Source organism: Panicum virgatum, chromosome 3N, assembly GCF_016808335.1.
Source record: "Panicum virgatum strain AP13 chromosome 3N, P.virgatum_v5, whole genome shotgun sequence".
Taxonomy (NCBI): domain Eukaryota; kingdom Viridiplantae; phylum Streptophyta; class Magnoliopsida; order Poales; family Poaceae; genus Panicum; species Panicum virgatum.
Genome location: NC_053147.1, coordinates 30152788 through 30169534, shown reverse-complemented (window position 1 = coordinate 30169534; position 16747 = coordinate 30152788). Strand labels below are relative to the sequence as shown.

The 16747-nt window shown below is 59.8% G+C and overlaps 1 pseudogene; it reads right to left on the bottom strand.

Annotated features, from left to right (window-relative positions):
• Nucleotides 1-6205: 6205 nt before the first annotated feature.
• On the bottom strand, nucleotides 6206-7341 carry LOC120665626 (annotated as a pseudogene).
• Nucleotides 7342-16747: the final 9406 nt, after the last annotated feature.

The window sequence follows — 16747 nt, the reverse complement described above, 5'->3', positions numbered from 1 at the left end:
CTGGTTTTCCAATAATTGTTGTAGTGATATCTTTGTGTTAACTTTCTTCTCCTTTTTTTTTGCTCTTGTATTTTCAGGCCAGGATCTTTCACCAGTTGATTTGATCAATGTCCAACAGTTTGCCCAAAGGGTCATGAATCTATCTGAATACCGCAAAAAGCTCTATGAGTATCTGGTAACAAAGATGAATGATATTGCACCTAACCTGACGTCTTTGATTGGTGAACACTACTACAGAATACATCATCGCAAACGCCCCATCACCGCCGGTTTGTTTCGAACCGGCGGTGATAGTCTATCACTGCCGGTTCCAAATGGACCCGGCGGTGATGCTAACTGTCGGTGTCCCGACCCGGGGGCCCGGATCCCAACTAGTGAATGCTGCGTGTTTTCTCGTCCCAGATGATGATGCAAGAGGCAACACAGTAACACACGGTTTATCCTGGTTCCGGCCGCGGGGCCGTACGTCCAACAAAGGGGGTGTGCGAGGGCACTGTATTATCTTGCACCCGGAGTGCTTGTAGTAGGGGATACAAGCAAGGCGAGAGAGGGAGGGAAGCTCCCAAGTCTCAGCTAAGAGTGGAGTCGGTGGAGATGAGTGCTCAGTAGTCCTTGTGCGTCCTCTTGAGGAGAGAAGCCAGAGAGACCAAGCAGACTAGAGTCCAGACGAGAGAGTCTAAAGGAAACCCGCCTCCTCCTTTTATAGTTACAAGAAGGGGCGGGACACATGAGTGGGGCATAGAAGTCGTCGTCGTTTTCCCCTGAATCGCGGGGTACAGTGGTCGGATACTGTAGTAAGTACACTGTGGGAAGGCGGCGTGCGTCGCTGTCGTCCTGGATTTCGTCCTTCGTCCTGTGAGGATTGCGCCGCCCGTCCTGCAGTGTTCCGGCGGTCGTTATGGCGCGGGATGGCCCCGGACCCCTTGGTCGGAGTGCAGGCGTGCACACCAGAAGGCCCGGGGGACACGTGGAGGTCCCGGACCTCTGAGAGGAGGGGGGAGGTCCGGGACTCCGACCGTGTGTGATGAGCGCCCCTTCCGGAAGGACACGTGACATCGCCGGACCCCTTCCCCTGTGGGAGGCGAGTCCGGGTGGTCGGTGTCGGCAGAACAAGAACGGGAGCAGTGCCGGGCCCATCTTATCTCGCACCGCATGTCCCACAGTGTCGCTACAGCCTTCGGGATGGCGGAGCGGTGACCGAAGTCAGCGGATGGGACCCCGGTCACATCCACTGTGGGAGTGGCAGCCTGACACCGTCCACCCTGGGCGTCGTGGCGAGACGGCTGGCCTTTAATGCCTTCGTACGGCGAGCGGTTGGGCGGCGGAGCCGTTTGTCCCTTGTGCCGAGAGACGGCCTCGAGCGAGGTGGAGATGAGTCACCGCTCGAGGGTAGATCCGCTACCCTCGAGCGAGGCGGAGGTGTGTTGCGTGATCGAGGGTCCCGAGAGGGACCCTCGAGCGAGGCAGAGAATGAGTTACCCGCTCGAGGGTATATCCGCTACCCTTGAGCGAGGCGGAGATTGGTCACCTGCTCGAGGGTAGTTCCGCTACCCTCGAGCGAGGCGGAGATTGCCCAGCGGACCCGAGAGGGACCCTCGAACGAGGCGGAGATTATTCTGCGGGTTCGAGGGGAATGTGAATGGGCCGCACGCTGGGCTTCTTTGAGTCCTTTCCTTTCTTCCGGATGAGAAGCAGGCCGTGGGCCTTCGTGGGCCCAGTTGCCTTGACAGGTGTTTGTGTTTTTAAAGCGATCTTAGTACCCTGATTGTGGTACCCGACAGTAGCCCCCGAGGCTTTGGTCGAGTCAAGGGATTCGGCCAAAGGGTATTTCGGCGATTTCTCCCTTGGCGTGATCGGACACTGCCGTGCCCCCGCCAGGCGCGCCTGGGCGCCGGCCCGGCGGATGTGACAACTCGTCAGACGGGGTTGTGCGCCTGCGGGTAGAGTACTTCGAGGCGCGTGCCTTTTTGTTTGTTTGTTTGTTTGAAGGACAAGACGTGTCCGCGCACTGAGGGGAGCCAGGGCGACGGTGGCGCCCGCTGCTTGGCAGCTGGCGCTTTCATCACGCTGTCCCGCATGCAGGGCCTTGGCCTCAGCGTTTCTGGTTGCTTTGCGGCGCGCCGTTCGAGGGCAGCCGGCCAGAGCCGACGCTGCACCGCTTAGCGTCCAGGGGCTCAGCGCCGCTTTATTTTGTTCGGTCGTGTCTCGGTGACCGAGGGCATCCTTTGCTCGTGGAGTGCCGCGTCGTCACGGGCGATACAAGCCTCCGCTCTTCGACAAGCTTGAAGCTACAGGCCTGGCGCAGCTATAAATAGGGGTCGTGGGGTTCCCTTCCCTCTTCAACCTCCCAACTCTTTCTTCCAGCCTCGCCTAAATCTTGTAATGTTTCCTTTGCCTTTTTGTGACCGGCCCCCAGATGGGGTGGCCTGGCTTTTTTAGGCTTTTGGCGCTAGAAGAATGCTTGCGAGCGGTAGGGGAAGACCGGAGTGGGCGTGCGCTCCTTCCCTTAGGTTCAGTGGGATCAGCAGAAGAGCATTGGGCCCGTGGGGTCCTGCTTCTGCGATGTCCCCTAGCCTGAAGGGGGATGGAGACGCCTGACCATGGCGTTTGTGCCAGGTTGGGTGGCTGTTCTTTGCATCGTCCCCCCGGGCGACAAGGTTGCTCTCGGGGAGACGGTGCGTTAGGCGCTGTCCGCCAGCTCGACCCCCCGCATGGTCTTCGGTGGAGGAGACGCTAGAAGAAGGCTTGCGAGGAAAGCATCCCGCTGGACCCGTGTGGTCTGGGGGCTGGTCCTCGCATCCCTAGCAGCCTCGCTGTTGCGTCAGCTAGGGGCTCGGTGCCTCTCTTCGTCGCTCGCTCCTCCCCAAGACAGGAAAAATTGTCACGTAAGTGGCAACGTGTTTGTATCTTTCGATGGCTTCGCGCCGGTAACCGTTTGTAATCTTTATTCGTATTGAGCAATAAAGTCCCCTTCCTCCTCTGTGGGGAGGATTACCGAGGGTATAGGGGTGTACATAGAGTTACGACCCTCTAATATGTGTGAAGTCACCTTCGCGGGGCCGCGTCAGCGCACCCGCGGGTGTAGCCCCCGAGGCCTTGGAGGAGAGTTTGTGCTCGTCCAAGGGCTATGAACGTTGTCCCACTGGGTAGCTTTACTGGGGCGGCCGTCCAGCAACTTTTTCAGCCGGCATCGGCACTCTTTCAGCCGGCCTCGGCACTCTTAGTGCTGGTACAGTGGCCCGGCGCTTAGCTTAACCATCAGGAGAGCGCACGTCAACAGCGGAGGGTTTGGTTTAGACACGTGGAGTCTTCACGATTGACGGTCGTCGACTTATTCGAGGGTGTGGTTTGAAACGTGGTGTGCGAGGAGCCCCCGAGCCCAGGCCCGTGTGAAGGCGTTCGGGGGAGCCCTCGACTTCGATTACGACCCTCGTCGCCCTTCCGCAGGGAGGAGGGGTGAAGCGCACCATGCTACCCATGCCCGGGCCGCGAGCCATGGCTGCTTCTGTTAGCTATTAGCGGGTTGTTCAAGCGGACGTCCGTGCCCCGTTCGATAGGGGTCGGCTCGTGGTCCATGGATACGTCTCATAAAGCGCTCGCGAGGGTTCGCTAGGCGGGGCTCGAACCCATTCGGTAGGGTTCGAGGGCTCGATGCTCTCCCTCGATGGGATCCCCCTTCTAGGCACCCTCGACTGGCCCTGAACACTGCGTAGGATGTCTCGAACTCCGCGTTCGAGCGTAGCTTGTATGGCACATCCCTGCAGTCCCTGACTCTGGTGATCTGGGGCTCCTGTCGAACCCCCTGAAGGGCCAGGCTTCGACCCCCTGATCAGTAAGGCCTCGAAATGCGATTCCTTCGAGGGTAAAGAGACCCCATGAAGGAGTATTCCGTCGTGATCAGTAAGGCCTCGAAATGCGGCGTGGCCCGATTTGTGCGGCACGGTGTGGGCGCGCCTTTTCAGGCGACAGCCTCGGGCAGACGAAGCGGCGTGGGCGGCGGCTGACGGATGGGATAGCGCAACAGTCGCGCCGCGCCCGCCGGTTACCGTGCCGCATTTATTGCGGCGTGCGCGCGTGGGAGACTCCGCGGTCGTGGGGCCCATCCGTCAGCGATTTGTGCGGCACGGTGTGGGCGCGCCTTTTCAGGCGACAGCCTCGGGCAGACGAAGCGGCGTGGGCGGCGGCTGACGGATGGGATAGCGCAACAGTCGCGCCGCGCCCGCCGGTTACTGTGCCGCATTTATTGCGGCGTGCGCGCGTGGGAGACTCCGCGGTCGTGGGGCCCATCCGTCAGCGATAGCAAAATCGTGGCTACGGATGTGCCCGACTAGGTGAATAAATATGAAGAGAAAGGGGACGTTTTGGGTTCACCTGGCCATTTGCCTCCATCCTGCTTCGCCTTCTCCGCCTCCGTCGCTTCCTGAACCCATAGCCAAGAGCGAGAAGGAGAAAGGAGAAAGAGAGAGAGAGAGAGAGACTTAGCCATTTCGGAGCCTTCCTTTTCGCATCCCCCCTCGACTCTCGGAGATGTCGGACATCCAGGAGCCCTTGCCATGGGGGAAGTCCTCCGCCACCGTGGCGGTGCTGGAGCAGCTGGTCGCCGACAGGCTGCTGCCACGGAACCCGGACTTGGGGCCGCCGGCGTGGATTTCCCCGCGCCCGGACGAGACCGAGCCGAAGCCCCCGCAAGGCTATGTCGTGAGCTTCGTGCGCCTCCACGAGCGAGGCTTCGGCGTTCCCGTCAGCAGGTTCATGCAGGCCTTATGCGACTACTACGAGGTGGAGCTGCATAATTTCAGCCCCAACTCCATCTCGCAGGCGGCGGTCTTCGTCGCCGTCTGCGAGGGGTACTTCGGCATCGAGGCCCACTGGGACCTCTAGATCCATCTGTTCCGCGGCGAACTCTTCATCGAGAACGCGCGGAACCAGCCGAGGCGGTACGCGCGCGCCGGTGGCCTGACGTTCCACGTCCGCCCGACCCGGAGGAACTTTTACATCACAAGCAAGATGATGCTGATGATGCTGACGCGGACGCCGCATCGGCCATCATGGATGAAGCCGACGCAGCCGCGGAGGAGTTCGCCACTGTCCTCGCCGAGAAGCTCGAGACGGACATCCCTCCCATCGCCGAATTCGACGCCCCTGAAGACCCGCAAGGGGGGGATGGTAGCCTGTAGGACAGTTGGGCCTCGAAGCCTATGTAAATAGATTAGTGTTTATATCATAGTCGCACTTTGTAATCGCATTCTATGAATATAAAGGATTTTGTTTCGTAATTTGAGCGCGTGGCCCGTTGAGGCCTTGTGTGTTCGAGCCTGTGTTTCTTTACTTTATTTCCGTGTTCTTCGTATGCGACTTAGATAAACATCTGCGAGGAAGTTCGCATTCATAAGCAACGTAGGCGTAGGGTGGTGAGGGGGGTGCCGTATCCCGGAGGCGTAGGCGGCCCCACGACTCGGCCAGCCCCGTACCGTAGTTGCTTACGCCTCGCGTCCGTTTTTTCCAAGGATACGAGAGGCTTAGGGTCGAGACGGAAATATTTCGAAAAACATTGGCGACTTTTTGGGGACGTTCGGGGGTTCCCCCCGTAGTAGCCCCCGAGGGAGGCTCGGTTTTGCCGAGGGTAAAGCCGAGCGTACCTCAATGTTCGTGCGCGCCCGAGCCCTCGAGGGTCGGGAAGGTTCCCAAAAAAGCGATAAGTGAAGCGTGCTTCCTTATTATTTCGGGAAATTGAAAATGCGATTACGAACAAATGTACAAAAAACTTGAAATTCTAGGGATAGAAGCGACGTAGCTGTTGTATATTCCAAGCGTTGGTGAGGACTTCGCCTTTTTCGTTTGCCAGCTTGTAGGTGCCGGGTTTGAGCACCTCAGCAATTATGTACGGTCCTTCCCATGGAGGTGAGAGCTTGTGGCGACCCCTATTGTCCTGTCGAAGCCTCAGCACCAAGTCCCCTTCGTTGAGGTCTCGGCGCCGGACCCTCTGCGCTTGGTACCTTCGCAAGGACTGCTGGTAGCGCGCAGAGTGGAGGAGCGCCATGTCTCGAGCCTCGTCCACTTGGTCCAGCAAGTCTTCGCGAGCTCGCTGGTTTCGTTGCTCTTGGTATGTCTTGAGCCTCGGAGATCCGTACTCCAAGTCAGTGGGGAGTATGGCCTCGGCGCCATAGACGAGGAAGAACGGAGAAAAGCCCGTAGCTCTGCTCGGGGTCGTCCTTAGGCTCCAAATGACCGAGGGTAGCTCCGTGAGCCACCTCCGGCCAAATTTGTTCTGCTTGTTGAAGATCCTTGGCTTTAGTCCTTGGAGGATCATGCCATTGGCACGCTCCACTTGCCCGTTCGTCTGTGGGTGCGCCACAGCCGACCAGTCCACACGTATGTGGAAGCTGTCGCAGAACGCCAAGAACTTCTTGCCTGTGAACTGGGTGTCGTTGTCGGTGATGATCGAGTTCGGGACCCCGAACCTGAAGACGATGTCGGTGAAGAATTGGACTGCTTGCTCGGATTTGATCTTGCCGATGGGTCGAGCCTCTATCCACTTGGAAAACTTGTCGACCGCCACCAGCAAGTGGGTGAAGCCCCCGGGCGCCTTCTTTAGCGGACCGACGAGGTCTAGTCCCCACACGGCAAACGGCCACGTGATGGGGATGGTCTGCAGAGCATGGGCCGGGAGATGTGTTTTTCGAGCATAGAACTGGCACCCCTCGCAGGTCCGCACAACGTCAGTGGCGTCGGCGACCGCGGTGGGCCAGTAAAAGCCTTGTCGAAACGCGTTACCCACGAGAGTGCGTGGCGCGGCGTGATGGCCGCAGACGCCAGCATGGATGTCGCGGATCAGCTCCTTGCCCTCGGGGATGGGGATGCATCGTTGCAGGACACCCGAGGGGCTACGCTTGTGCAGCTCATTGTCGATTAGGACGAAGGACTTGGCCCGCCTGGCGAGGCGTCGCGCTTGAGCGCGGTCCGAGGGTAAGATCCCTCGAACTATCCAGTCAAGGTACTGGACGCGCCAGTCTTTCGAAGTGGGGCCTCGTCAACTTCCATTGCTTCGGCCTCGTCCGCGGAGGTGGTCCCGAAGTCAATGTCCATGGGCTCGACCCCGTCCGCCGGGGGGTTCCCGCCGGAGGGCCCGGCGGACGAGGGGCCTGGCTCCGTCTGTTGACTGAACTCGACGGAGGGCTTGGAGATGTCGCGAGCGAAGATGTTCGGGGGGACGGTGGTCCGCCCCGAGGCTATCTTGGCCAGTTCGTCGGCGTCCTCGTTGTACTTGCGCGGGACATGATTGAGCTCGAGGCCATCGAATTTGTCCTCGAGGCGGCGTACTGCGTTGCAGTACGCCTCCATCTTTGGGTCATGACAGCTAGACTCCTTCATGACTTGATCGACGACGAGTTGAGAGTCCCTGCGTATGTCGAGGCGCTTGACGCCAAGTTCGACGGCGATGCGGAGGCCACCGAGGAGGGCCTCATACTCCGCCATGTTGTTCGAAGCAGGGAAATGCAAGCGGATCACGTACCGCATGTGTTCTCCGAGGGGTGAGATGAAGAGGAGGCCGGCACCGGCGCCGGTTTTCATCACTGACCCGTCGAAGTACATAGTCTAGCATTCGCCCTGGATTTGCGATGGGGGTAGCTGTGTGTCCGTCCACTCAGCCACGAAGTCGGCCAAGATTTGGGACTTGATTGCCTTGCGAGGGGCGTAGGTGAGTGTTTCTCCCATCAGCTCCACAGACCATTTGGCAATTCTACCCTCGGCTTCCCGGTTGCGGGCTATCTCTCCCAAGGGGAAAGATGAGACCACGGTGACGGGATGAGCCTCGAAGTAGTGGCGCAGCTTGCGCCGAGCCAAAACCACTGCGTAGAGCAGCTTTTGAATCTGTGGATAGCGTGTCTTAGTTTCAGACAACACCTCGCTGATGTAGTACACCGGCCGTTGGACGGGCAGAGCATGACCCTCCTCTTGTCTTTCGACCACGATCACCGCGCTGACCACTTGGGTCGTCGCGGCTACGTACAGGTAGAGGGGCTCGCCGTCCGTAGGCGGTGTGAGAATGGGAGCTCGAGTGAGCGATGCCTTCAGCCTTTCGAGGGCTTCTTGAGCTTCGGGGGTCCACGTGAAGCGCTCGGTTTTCCTCAAGAGTCGGTACAGGGGTAAGCCTTTCTCGCCGAGACGCGAGATAAAACGGCTAAGGGACGCTAGGCATCCCATGACCCTCTGTACCCCCTTCAAGTCTCGGATCGGTCCCATCCGAGTGATGGCCTAGACTTTGTCAGGGTTGGGTTCGATGCCCCGCTGGGAGACAATGAAGCCCAAGAGCATGCCTCGAGGCACCCCGAACACGCACTTCTCGGGGTTAAGTTTTACCCCCTTGGCTCGTAGGCAATCGAATGCGATCCTGAGATCGGCAACCAGGTCGTCCGCGTTCCTGGATTTCACAACGATGTCGTCGACATATGCCTCTACGCTGCGCCCGAGATGGTCTCCGAAAACGTGGAGCATACACCATTGATAGGTAGCTCCGGCGTTTCTGAGGCCAAAGGGCATCGTAACGTAGCAGTACATGCCGAAGGGTGTGATAAAAGAAGTCGCGAGCTGGTCGGACTCTTTCATCTTGATTTGGTGGTAACCGGAATAGGCATCAAGAAAGGATAAGAGTTCGCATCCCGCAGTAGTGTCTACAATCTGATCGATTCGTGGCAAGGAAAAGGGAACCTTCGGACATGTCTTATTTAAGCTAGTGTAATCTACACACATCCTCCAGTTTCCACTCTTTTTCTTTACTAATACTGGATTAGCTAACCACTCGGGATGGAATACCTCTTTGATGAATCTGGCCGCCAGAAGTTTCTGCAACTCCTCGCCGATCGCCCGGCGCTTGAGTTCGTCGAAGCGTCTTAGGCGCTGCTTCACCGGCTTGGAGTTGGGTCGGACATCAAGAGAGTGCTCGGCGACCTCCCTCGGTATGCCAGGCATGTCCGAGGGGCTCCACGCAAAGATATCTGTGTTGGCGCGGAGGAAATCGACGAGCACCACTTCCTATTTGTCGTCGAGGGTGGCGCTGATCTGCAACGCCTTGTCGTCAGAGTGACTCGGATCGAGGGGCACCTTCTTGATACCCTCGGCGGGTTCGAAGCTCCCGGCGTGTCGGTGCGTGGAGTCCAAGGCCTCGCTCGCCATTTTGTCGAGGGTGGCTGCGAGGGCCTCGTCCTCCGCTTGAGCTTCCGCGCGCTCAACGCACTCAACGTCGCACTCGTAGGCGTGCTCGAACGAAGAGCCGATGGTGATGACGCCCTTTGGACTCGGCATTTTGAGCTTGAGGTAGGTGTAGTTGGGGACGGCCATAAACTTGGCGTAGCAGGGACGACCAAGGATGGCATGATAGGACCCTCGAAATCCCACCACCTCGAAAGTGAGTACCTCCTTGCGGAAGTTGGCTGCTGTGCCGAAGCACACAGGCAGATCGATCTGGCCGAGGGGTTGGACTCGCTTCCCTGGCGCAACGCCGTGAAATGGTGACTTGCTGGGGCGAAGCTTGTCCAGTCCGATCCCCATGAGCTCCAAGGTGGGCGCGTACATGATGTTGAGGCTGCTGCCTCCGTCCATGAGCACCTTGGAGAAGCGGGTGTTGCCGATGATGGGGTCGACAACAAGTGGATACCGTCCCGGATGCGGGACGTAGTCGGGGTGGTCCTCGCGGCCAAAGGCAATGGTATCCTTCGACCAGTCGAGGTAGGATGGCGTGGCTTTGGTGACGGAGAAGACTTCGCGGCGCTCACGCTTGCGCTGCCGAGAAGTCATATTCGTCATTGCTCCTCCAAAGATGAAGAAGGCGTTCTCCACTGGGGGGAACTCGTCATCTCCACCTTTGTCGCCCGCATCCTTCTTCTTGTCTTCGTCGCGATGCGCGGCGCGGTTATAATACTTCTTGAGCATTTCGCACTGCTCGAGGGTATGGTTGACCGGCCCCTTGTGATAAGGGCACGGTTTCTTAAGCATGTCGTCGAACTGGCCACCACCGCCTCGAGGGGGGCCTCGAGGTCCCTTGCGGTCTGGGGCGGCTACGAAGGCCTCTTCGGAGTCCTCTGCCTGCCCCGACCCGCGCTGGTTCGGTGGGACCGGCTTCTTTCCCTTCCTCCCCCGCTTCTGTTTCTTGGCGGGGGAGTTGGGCTTGACGTTGCCGCCCTCCGCGGGCGCATCGTCCTTGCGCTTGCTCGATTTGTCGTCGAAGATGGCACCAACAGCCTCCTCGCCGGCGGTGAAGTTGGTGGCGGCGTCAAACAACTCGTTGGTGTTAACGGGTCGGCTTCTCGCGAGCTCATGCACCAGATTCCTGCACGTCGTACCCTCGAGGAAAGCGTTAATGACCTCGACGTGGGTGACGCTGGGGAGCTCGGTGCACTGCTTGGAGAAGCGCCGCATGTAGTCACGCAGGGACTCGCGGGGCTTCTGGCGACACCCCTTGAGGTCCCAGGAATTCCCAGGGCGCACGTACGTGCCCTGGAAGTTGCCCACGAAGATGTGGACCAAGTCGGCCCAGTTGTGGATCTGATCCGCAGGCAGATGCTCGAGCCACGTTCGTGTGGCATCAGCAAGATGAAGAGGAAGGTTGCGGATGATGACCGCGTCCTCCATCGCACCGCCTAGCTGGCACGCTAGGCGGTAGTCGTTGAGCCAGACTGCAGGGTCAGTCTCGCCCGAGTACTTGATGAGGGTGTTAGGTTGTCGAAAGCGCGGAGGAAAGGATGCAGTTCGAATCTCCCGGCTGAATACCTGGGTGCCCGGGGGCTCCGGGGACTCACCCCTGTCGTGCTCGGAGTCGAAGCGTCCACCCCGTCGAGGGGTGTACCTCCTGCCGTCGATGACGTTGCGGGCGTCGCCGTCGCCAGCGCGCCCGCGAGTGTCGCGGATTCGCTCCCTTACGGGAACTCTTCCGATGCGCTCATGCACCGAGGGTGCCCTCGCACCGGGTGTTGCAGCTGCCTTGCCCTTCCGTGCTGGTGACGTGTGCACAGAAGCCTCACGGTCCTGATGCGCAGTCCCGCCAAGCGGCTCCGGGGCCTTCAAGCGCATACGAGACGCAGAACTCTCGGCCTGCTGCACGGTAGCTTGCTCGATGAGCTCCTGTGCCTCGCGGCGCAGGATGCGTCCCGAAGGCGTCAATGGCTCGGGCATGGCTTGAAGTAGATAGGCCGCAGCGACGAGTTTTTCGCCGGCCGTTTGCAGCTCCGAAGATTTGTCGACGTTGTCGTCGGCCAGGATGCGCTCCCGGGCAACACGTCCCGCCGCCTGGGCGTGTGTACCGCGCGCGGCACGCTGCTGCTCGAGTGCGGCGCGCAGCTCCTGAGTTTGTTGACGCTGCTCGTCGAGCTTGGCTTGAAGCTCTTTGAGGCACGTGATGACGAAACGGTAGCCCCGTTCGCCTCGATGCTGAGTTGCGACATGCCAGCCTCGACCCACGTGGGGGAGCTGTGGCGTGCCGCACGACGCCGCTCCGCGCGTGCTTGTCGCGAACGCTGACCCGAGCGCCTGTTGCGCCGGGCTGGCGTAGTCGGAACGATGAGGTCACGTTCGGAGGAGAGGAGCTGCATGAGGTAACCGTTGCCGGTTGCCCTGAACTCGAGACTCCCGAACGAGATCACGCGTCCCGCTGGGAACGGATCCGAAACACCCATAGGGTATGGGTTGGATTTGTTCGCCATTCCTGGAGATCAAATGGGAAAAAGAGAGAAAATGTCACGCAGACCCCCCTACCTGACGCGCCAACTGTCGGTGTCCCGACCCGGGGTCCCGGATCCCAACTAGTGAATGCTACATGTTTTCTCGTCCCAGATGATGATGCAAGAGGCAACACAGTAACGCACGGTTTATCCTGGTTCCGGCCGCGGGGCCGTACGTCCAGCAAAGGGGGTGTGCGAGGGCACTGTATTATCTTGCACCCGGAGTGCTTGTAGTAGGGGATACAAGCAATGCGAGAGAGGGAGGGAAGCTCCCAAGTCTCAGCTAAGAGTGGAGTCAGTGGAGATGAGTGCTCAGTAGTCCTTGTGCGTCCTCTTGAGGAGAGAAGCCAGAGAGACCAAGCAGACTAGAGTCCAGACGAGAGAGTCTAAAGGAAACCCGCCTCCTCCTTTTATAGTTACAAGAAGGGGCGGGACACATGAGTGGGGCATAGAAGTCGTCGTCGTTTTCCCCTGAATCGCGGGGTACAGTGGTCGGATACTGTAGTAAGTACACTGTGGGAAGGCGGCGTGCGTCGCTGTCGTCCTGGATTTCGTCCTTCGTCCTGTGAGGATTGCGCCGCCCGTCCTGCAGTGTTCCGTCCTGCAGTGCACACCAGAAGGCCCGGGGGACACGTGGAGGTCCCGGACCTCTGAGAGGAGGGGGGGAGGTCCGGGACTCCGACCGTGTGTGATGAGCGCCCCTTCCGGAAGGACACGTGACATCGCCGGACCCCTTCCCCAGTGGGAGGCGAGTCCGGGTGGTCGGTGTCGGCAGAACAAGAACGGGAGCAGTGCCGGGCCCATCTTATCTCGCACCGCATGTCCCACAGTGTCGCTACAGCCTTCGGGATGGCGGAGCGGTGACCGAAGTCAGCGGATGGGACCCCGGTCACATCCACCGTGGGAGTGGCAGCCTGACACCGTCCACCCTAGGCGTCGTGGCGAGACGGCTGGCCTTTAATGCCTTCGTACGGCGAGCGGTTGGGCGGCGGAGCCGTTTGTCCCTTGTGCCGAGAGACGGCCTCGAGCGAGGCGGAGATGAGTCACCGCTCGAGGGTAGATCCGCTACCCTCGAGCGAGGCGGAGGTGTGTTGTGTGATCGAGGGTCCCGAGAGGGACCCTCGAGCGAGGCAGAGAATGAGTTACCCGCTCGAGGGTATATCTGCTACCCTCGAGCGAGGCAGAGATTGGTCACCTGCTCGAGGGTAGTTCCGCTACCCTCGAGCGAGGCGGAGATTCCCCAGCGGACCCGAGAGGGACCCTCGAACGAGGCGGAGATTGTTCTGCGGGTTCGAGGGGAATGTGAATGGGCCGCACGCTGGGCTTCTTTGAGTCCTTTCCTTTCTTCCGGATGAGAAGCAGGCCGTGGGCCTTCGTGGGCCCAGTTGCCTTGACAGGTGTTTGTGTTTTTAAAGCGATCTTAGTACCCTGATTGTGGTACCCGACAGTAGCCCCCGAGGCTTTGGTCGAGTCAAGGGATTCGGCCAAAGGGTATTTCGGCGATTTCTCCCTTGGCGTGATCGGACACTGCCGTGCCCCCGCCAGGCGCGCCTGGGCGCCGACCCGGCAGATGTGACAACTCGTCAGACGGGGTTGTGCGCCTGCGGGTAGAGTACTTCGAGGCGCGTGCCTTTTTGTTTGTTTGTTTGTTTGAAGGACAAGACGTGTCCGCGCGCTGAGGGGAGCCAGGGCGACGGTGGCGCCCGCTGCTTGGCAGCTGGCGCTTTCATCACGCTGTCCCGCATGCAGGGCCTTGGCCCCAGCGTTTCTGGTTGCTTTGCGGCGCGCCGTTCGAGGGCAGCCGGCCAGAGCCGACGCTGCACCGCTTAGCATCCAGGGGCTCAGCGCCGCTTTATTTTGTTCGGTCGTGTCTCGGTGACCGAGGGCATCCTTTGCTCGTGGAGTGCCGCGTCGTCACGGGCGATACAAGCCTCCGCTCTTCGACAAGCTTGAAGCTACAAGCCCGGCGCAGCTATAAATAGGGGTCGTGGGGTTCCCTTCCCACTTCAACCTCCCAACTCTTTCTTCCAGCCTCGCCTAAATCTTGTAATGTTTCCTTTGCCTTTTTGTGACCGGCCTCCAGATGGGGTGGCCTGGCTTTTTTAGGCTTTTGGCGCTAGAAGAATGCTTGCGAGCGGTAGGGGAAGACCGGAGTGGGCGTGCGCTCCTTCCCTTAGGTTCAGTGGGATCAATAGAAGAGCATTGGGCCCGTGCGGTCCTGCTTCTGCGATGTCCCCTAGCCTGAAGGGGGATGGAGATGCCTGACCATGGCGTTTGTGCCAGGTTGGGTGGCTGTTCTTTGCATCGTCCCCCCGGGCGACAAGGTTGCTCTCGGGGAGACGGTGCGGAGGGCGCTGTCCGCCAGCTCGACCCCCCTCATGGTCTTCGGTGGAGAAGACGCTAGAAGAAGGCTTGCGAGGAAAGCATCCCGCTGGACCCGTGTGGTCTGGGGGCTGGTCCTCGCATCCCTAGCAGCCTCGCTGTTGCGTCAGCTAGGGGCTCGGTGCCTCTCTTCGTCGCTCGCTCCTCCCCAAGACAGGAAAAATTGCCACGTAGGTGGCAACGTGTTTGTATCTTTCGATGGCTTCGCGCCGGTAACCGTTTGTAATCTTTATTCGTATTGAGCAATAAAGTCCCCTTCCTCCTCTGCGGGGAGGATTACCGAGGGTATAGGGGTGTACATAGAGTTACGACCCTCGAATATGTGTGAAGTCACCTTCGCGGGGCCGCGTCAGCGCACCCGCGGGTGTAGCCCCCGAGGCCTTGGAGGAGAGTTTGTGCTCGTCCAAGGGCTATGAACGTTGTCCCACTGGGTAGCTTTACTGGGGCGGCCGTCCATCAACTTTTTCAGCTGCATCGGCACTCTTTCAGCCGGCCTCGGCACTCTTAGTGCTGGTACAGTGGCCCGACGCTTAGCTTAACCATCAGGAGAGCGCACGTCAACAGCGGAGGGTTTGGTTTAGACACGTGGAGTCTTCACGATTGACGGTCGTCGACTTATTCGAGGGTGTGGTTTGAAACGTGGTGTGCGAGGAGCCCCCGAGCCCAGGCCCGTGTGAAGGCGTTCGGGGGAGCCCTCGACTTCGATTACGACCCTCGTCGCCCTTCCGCAGGGAGGAGGGGTGAAGCGCACCATGCTACCCATGCCCGGGCCGCGAGCCATGGCTGCTTCTGTGAGCTATTAGTGGGTTGTTCAAGCGGACGTCCGTGCCCCGTTCGATAGGGGTCGGCTCGTGGTCCATGGACACATCTCATAAAGCGCTCGCGAGGGTTCGCTAGGCGGGGCTTGAACCCATTCGGTAGGGTTCGAGGGCTCGATTCTCTCCCTCGATGGGATCCCCCTTCTAGGCACCCTCGACTGGCCCTGAACACTGCGTAGGATGTCTCGAACTCCGCGTTCCTATTTGTCGTCGAGGGTGGCGCTGATCTGCAATGCCTTGTCGTCAGAGTGACTCGGATCGAGGGGCACCTTCTTGATACCCTCGGCGGGTTCGAAGCTCCCGGCGTGTCGGTGCGTGGAGTCCAAGGCCTCGCTCGCCATTTTGTCGAGGGTGGCTGCGAGGGCCTCGTCCTCCGCTTGAGCTTCCGCGCGCTCAACGCACTCAACGTCGCACTCGTAGGCGTGCTCGAACGAAGAGCCGATGGTGATGACGCCCTTTGGACTCGGCATTTTGAGCTTGAGGTAGGTGTAGTTGGGGACGGCCATAAACTTGGCGTAGCAGGGACGACCAAGGATGGCATGATAGGACCCTCGAAATCCCACCACCTCGAAAGTGAGTACCTCCTTGCGGAAGTTGGCTGCTGTGCCGAAGCACACAGGCAGATCGATCTGGCCGAGGGGTTGGACTCGCTTCCCTGGCGCAACGCCGTGAAATGGTGACTTGCTGGGGCGAAGCTTGTCCAGTCCGATCCCCATGAGCTCCAAGGTGGGCGCGTACATGATGTTGAGGCTGCTGCCTCCGTCCATGAGCACCTTGGAGAAGCGGGTGTTGCCGATGATGGGGTCGACAACAAGTGGATACCGTCCCGGATGCGGGACGTAGTCGGGGTGGTCCTCGCGGCCAAAGGCAATGGTATCCTTCGACCAGTCGAGGTAGGATGGCGTGGCTTTGGTGACGGAGAAGACTTCGCGGCGCTCACGCTTGCGCTGCCGAGAAGTCATATTCGTCATTGCTCCTCCAAAGATGAAGAAGGCGTTCTCCACTGGGGGGAACTCGTCATCTCCACCTTTGTCGCCCGCATCCTTCTTCTTGTCTTCGTCGCGATGCGCGGCGTGGTTATAATACTTCTTGAGCATTTCGCACTGCTCGAGGGTATGGTTGACCGGCCCCTTGTGATAAGGGCACGGTTTCTTAAGCATGTCGTCGAACTGGCCACCACCGCCTCGAGGGGGGCCTCGAGGTCCCTTGCGGTCTGGGGCGGCTACGAAGGCCTCTTCGGAGTCCTCTGCCTGCCCCGACCCGCGCTGGTTCGGTGGGACCGGCTTCTTTCCCTTCCTCCCCCGCTTCTGTTTCTTGGCGGGGGAGTTGGGCTTGACGTTGCCGCCCTCCGCGGGCGCATCGTCCTTGCGCTTGCTCGATTTGTCGTCGAAGATGGCACCAACAGCCTCCTCGCCGGCGGCGAAGTTGGTGGCGGCGTCAAACAACTCGTTGGTGTTAACGGGTCGGCTTCTCGCGAGCTCATGCACCAGATTCCTGCACGTCGTACCCTCGAGGAAAGCGTTAATGACCTCGACGTGGGTGACGCTGGGGAGCTCGGTGCACTGCTTGGAGAAGCGCCGCATGTAGTCACGCAGGGACTCGCGGGGCTTCTGGCGACACCCCTTGAGGTCCCAGGAATTCCCAGGGCGCACGTACGTGCCCTGGAAGTTGCCCACGAAGATGTGGACCAAGTCGGCCCAGTTGTGGATCTGATCCGCAGGCAGATGCTCGAGCCACGTTCGTGTGGCGTCAGCAAGATGAAGAGGAAGGTTGCGGATGATGACCGCGTCCTCCATCGCACCGCCTAGCTGGCATGCTAGGCGGTAGTCGTTG